Here is a 5,890-nt window from a genome sequence, read left to right on the forward strand (position 1 = left end):
ACGGAATGCTGACACCAATACTTTCCTTAAAGCCGGACTCAGACAATGGATCTCGATACCAACGACAACCCAGACAGATCAACAGAATTGCCGTGCTCCATAGTGGTAGTTGTGGTAAAAAAATACTTCACAACCCTGTCTAAGCATCCGATTCACTTGGACTGCTGACACCCCTACTTTCCTTAGAGACGGACTCAAACTTTGGTACTGGATCGGGTGAGGTCCAGTTTCCAATTGCACACGAACTTTGTGGCAATCAAGAGTGGCCCGACACTTTACCAAACAGATTCATGCCTAGGATCATCTCGTGATTCTGTAGGCGCATGGATATTTTTCTCGATCAGATCTACAGGCAGATTTCTCTCCTGGATCATCACCGGGATATTTTTCGTGACCCCTAGTGAATGCATTATTTTCCCACCGGCTGCCCTCACTAGTCTTGAATCATCCCCAGAACTCAGACAGAACTCTTTCCGACCAGTCCCGGACACACAAAACTATGTGTAGCCTCTATGTCAAAAAGTACGTGTGTTTTCACACCACAAATCCACTTGTGGAAACTATCTCAGTGCATGACCACACCACAAAGAACGTCCCATAACATCCCTCATGGCATTGCCAATAACTTTAATACTTCCACTTCCAGTGGATACCTAGATGAGTAAGATCTTGGTTTGACCACACACTTGGAAAACGTCCCATACAATTCTCCAAGGCGTCTTACTTTTGCGAATGCTCACACCATTCACAAGAGCAATTTTAATATACCTCAATCCCCATCATACTACGGTACTTAAGATCATGTTCTTCCATTGATTGGAACGAACATCATGAGTTTCCTCATTCTTTCCTTGGATGGATTCAGATTGGAATTGATTCATTCCAACTGACTCGATCAATGGAAGCCTACCTTGACTTATACCGAGTCCTAACTGATCCATCTGATCAGAAGTCCACTCGTGTACTGGTCATGTAGTGTCTCCCTTGAGTCAGATTTTAATATTGCATATGCTTTACTTATTATGAACGGCCATCAAGGGATAACACTTAACTTCAGTAGAATGCTGCACGTTTATGTGACACCTGTCACCTCCAATCCGGAGAACAGCGGGCCACCAACAATATCTCGTATAATAAAAGCCCATATACCCAATTACACTCCCCCAAAGCCCAGATAAAAATCCGAATAAAAAGTCCAGAAGCACAAATCCGTCCAAATATCATATACTCATCTGTCTCACCTGAAATGGGAAAGAAAGAGGGGTGAGTAACAGGGGAGTCATTCAGTGAGGTATGGGATGCTATCCCGAAGTCCGTGGACCCGGACATAGCACTCTGAATAAATATAATTTACCCTAATACATGTCAAATACGGTACCTAAAGCACCCAAGAAACAAACAATGGTCCTAGCGACCTGCCCACGAACAGGCCAAAAATACCCCGAAAAAGTGCTCGGTCACACACGCCCGTAGACGATTTATCGACCTACAAGCTACGATCAACAGGTCGACTATAGCTGACCGTAACCTCTATACAATCCAGGCTACAGATACACACCTCTCTGTACCCGGTACCCGACATACAGATAAAGACCTCTCTGTATCCGGCACAAACACATCAAAATATAGATACTATATATATACATGAATATATCAAATTAATTCACACAAGCAACGTTGAATCATCTGATTTCTTATTTCCGGTTTAAGCAAAGAACCTAAAAACTAAACAAGCAATGACAGGCTCGATTTCAGACAGACGGAACATATTATAAATAAATTATACTTATTCAAGGTCCTAAGCCGTGTATGAGAAGTTCGGGAATAGACCCTCACCTTTGCCACAGGTTCTTCAGAAAACCTGAACACACCGAATGAATTTTGCTGGCTCTAAAATAACAACTCCGGAGCTTTCTGAAAATAGACGAATGTGAGGATTTGGGCAGACCTGAACCCTCGAGAAAACAGACGAATAATTCAAGAACTGACCGTTAAACTTTCAATCCCTCCAGTAAGAATGTAGTCCTATATGTCCTTTGTCCGTAGCCACCGGGTTTACTCCGATTGGCCACCATTTGATCAACCAAAATGGCCTCACCTGCAGGCTGGTCGCATACGAAGACTGCAGCAATACCTCTCGCGAGAACAAACACAACTTTCAGAAAATAACTCGGAATGACAATCCGCTTCTTGGAGATAATAGATAAAAGAGTGAACTACTTACTGACAAATTTCCATACTGAAAGCTTCTGTTTTGGTCGACCGTTTCGCCTTTACGCTGGGACTGGTCGGAACTGTCTCTGCACCACAACAGCTTAAGTTTATTCTTGGCCAAGAAGCAACGTCAATAACTTTTGTTGTACAACTCCGATCTCGATTCCGTTTGCTACAGATTCCTGGAAACGAGATCTATCCAAAGAGCCTTGGTTCAAAGGCTAAAGTCTCCTGAATCGATCTAGGATCCTCCCGCAAAGTCACTCGTCAGCCATGGATCTAATATAGCTCATCTCTTCTCCTCGGCTTAAGACATGGCGAAATCTCTGGCTCACGAAAGTATCTCCAGTGCTATGAGATACACACCTGGTGGCTTTAGGCTCACAGCAGCGTAAGTCAATGGTGGTTGGTGATGATGAGATGGTGGCTCCGGTTCGCACGTCTTCTCCTGGCTTTGCTCACATTAACAACACGTGATGTAGAGTAGCGATGGATCCGGTGAACTGAGAATGAAGGCTCCGATGCTATGACACAGCTCCGGTGCTGAGGCGAGACACCTAGGATGACGGCGCAAGGAACTCCTTTTTCTGGCGTGAAGGAAAGGACAATAGGAGTGTGTACTTGAAGACGTGATGAAGAGGAAGAAGACGTGATGGAGATTAATGGAGGAGAGTGGCGGTTCTCGATGCACTCTCCTTTCCTTTTTCTTTTGATTGCTAGGTTAACAAAATATGATATATATAATGCTTTGGTTTACCAATGGTCTGATTCAATTAAAATCGATACAAAACCAACAGTTAGAGAACCGGGTCGTTACAATTCTCCCTTAATTATAAGGAATTCGTCCTCGAATTCAAAGCCGGAGCTGGTTGTCCAAAACCATATTGAGAAAATTGTAGATAGGTAATCATCATATGAGTCTCAGTCTCCTGGATCTCCTCCTAGATCTTGTTTCTTTCTCTCATCAAATTTTGACGAACATGGTCATCATTTTCTGGACCAATTTTTCTTGTTGATCCATAATCTCCATTATAGCTGAAAACACGCAACACAGTTTTTTTTTTCTTTTTTTTTTTTTACCGAAATCGCTTGGTGGCTGCTGCAACATGAACTCTTACTATCTCACGACCTTTCTAAATACTAACCCGTCATGGAATTCTGACAACTTTGCTGATCACTGAAATCTCTAAACCATTGCTCCACAAAGGGGGTACGATCACATATATTTAGGTTTAAGCTTCCTTAGCTCTCGAGTCTTAGATCCTCTCTGAAATGTCTTCATTTTCAGGTACACTAAATTATCCAACTGAACTTCCAACTCCAGTATTAACTGCATTTTTTTTTTTGCCATCAATTTCCTTTAGATGGTTGTTGAGCATTTCTATTTGCTTCAATGACCTTTAAACCATTGGTTGCTATACACCATAGTGCTTCCCCACTTTGGTTTAGCATGTGAGCGAATGATCTTCCATAAAGAACCTCCTAAAGTGATATCTGAATGCCCCAGTGATAATTGTCACTGTACATGAACTATTCGAGCGGTAGAAGCTTTTCTCAAAAAAAAATTTTCTCCTGCGAGCAAAGGCAAGTCCTGAGGATGCCCTCTCGAGTTTAACTTAGCGAGATGATCCATGTTCGCTCATACATTAATCTTCATGAAAATTGACTTACATAGTCCAATGAGGAAACCCCACAATCAACATATCCCATTTCCAATCTATAAGAATTAAATTATGTAATAATCCCATAAATATTTGATGTTCTATTTTAACCATCTGACAAGTCTGACATAGACAAAATGTAGCTACATCTTTGTTCTTTTCCACTCTAGGCCAATGATATTAAGACTTCATATCTATGTATCTCTTAGGTGTCGGCCACTCCAAACTTGTAATTATCTTTTTTTGAATATACATCAACTCCTGGTTCTGAAACACGTGACCAAAAATCTATTTTTTTTTCTTCCAGAAGCTACACTTACTCAGCTAGCGAACAATTTTATGCTCTCCAAGCTTATCTAGCACAATTCGTAAATGCTCAACATGCTCCTCTCTACTCCGAGAATATATCAGGATGTCGTCCATGAATACAATCATGTATTTATCCAAGTGTTCATGAAACGTCATTCATAAGTTCCCCGAATGCTACCGGTGTGTTCGTCAACCCAAATGACAACATCACAACTCTGGAAGGCTGTCTTCCGCACATCCTTGTCATCTATCGCAATCTGGTGGTATCGTGATGTCAAGTCAATCTTCAAGAACCATGAACCTCTTGTAGGTAATCCAACAACTCATCAATACGCGGAAGCGATACTTATCCTTAAGGGTCCCTTTGTTCAGATCTCTGTAGTCGATACAATTCTGAAACTCCCATCTTTCTTCTTTACAAAATAATGATGCTCCCCACGATGAAGTACTCGGTCTAGTAAAACCTATGTCTGGTGAATCTTCCATATGCTCTTTAAGCTCGGTCATCTCTGCTGCCGCTAATCTGTATTGAAAACGTGAAACCGGTTCTGTCCCTGACTCCAACCCGATCGTAAGAAAACGGCTCCTCTTGCTGGTGACGGCCCTTCCAAAGGCCTCAAATACATCCCGATACTATGCAATAACCCCAAGATCCTGCAACTCATGTTGTCCATCGTCCTTAACCGTCGAAATGGTCACCAAACATCCATTTTGTAACGGCCCGGTTCCTGGCCCAAAAAAATTTCTTAAGGAGAGCCCGTTAAGACTGCAGCCCATTAGGGTAAATGACCTAGGGTTCCCTCCTTTTCCTATAAATGAAGCTGCCTCCTCTCACTTTTCTCTCATTTCTGAAACTTGAGCGAAGCTCTGCAGAGATTTAGAGAGACTAGGAAACCCTAGCCGTCAAGCTTCTCTTTTTCCTTTTCTCTCTTCTTCTCTCGCGCCTCTCTCTCTCTCCCTCTCTTTTCTCATTCCGTTGGACCTCTTCCTCTCTCCTTGCTGCGAGCCCCCGAGATCAAGCCGAGCCACCGGTGGTGGTGGTGATCGTCCGAGTGTGGTGATGGTGGTGGCTGTGTGGTGTTGTGGTGGTGACCAGATCTCGTCTCTCTCTTGTTTACTTGTTCCAGATCTGTTCAGATCTCCTCTCCCTTGTCTCTTGTACCCATATCCGGATCTAGATCTAGGCTAAGGTGGAGTGTCTCGAACCCAACCTTCTCTCATGATTCTGTATACTCCTTTATGTTGGAGTTAGGTTGTTTAGACCCTGTTTGAGAGTTAGGTTGATAGAACATGATAATTGCTAGGATGATAGATGAGTGAATCATGATGCATAAGAACCTCATACTGTTAACGGGACTTGATGAACTGATCTATGTTGTGGTTGATGAGTGATGCTTGTATGTTTGGATGTGTAGTCCCATGTATGGTTTGTGAATAAAGCTAGGGTGCTAGAAAGAATGAATGCTAAGATGATAGATGACTACTAATTGCTATTGATATTGTAAGTGAAACTTGAGTGCGATGTGTATTGTGTGTGACACCGATAACGGGTGGCGTCTAGTGATTGAGTCCAAGTACAAGTCTAAATGAAAAGGGAAAGTAAATGAAAAATGGGAAGGGATAAGTGTAAATGATAAGGATGTGAAAGGGTAAGTGAAAGTATAGAAGAATAACGTTAAGGTTAAGCATGGGTGGGATCATATAGA

The sequence above is a fragment of the Brassica napus genome, unplaced genomic scaffold, assembly GCF_020379485.1.
Source record: "Brassica napus cultivar Da-Ae unplaced genomic scaffold, Da-Ae ScsIHWf_1237;HRSCAF=1767, whole genome shotgun sequence".
NCBI classification, from domain to species: domain Eukaryota; kingdom Viridiplantae; phylum Streptophyta; class Magnoliopsida; order Brassicales; family Brassicaceae; genus Brassica; species Brassica napus.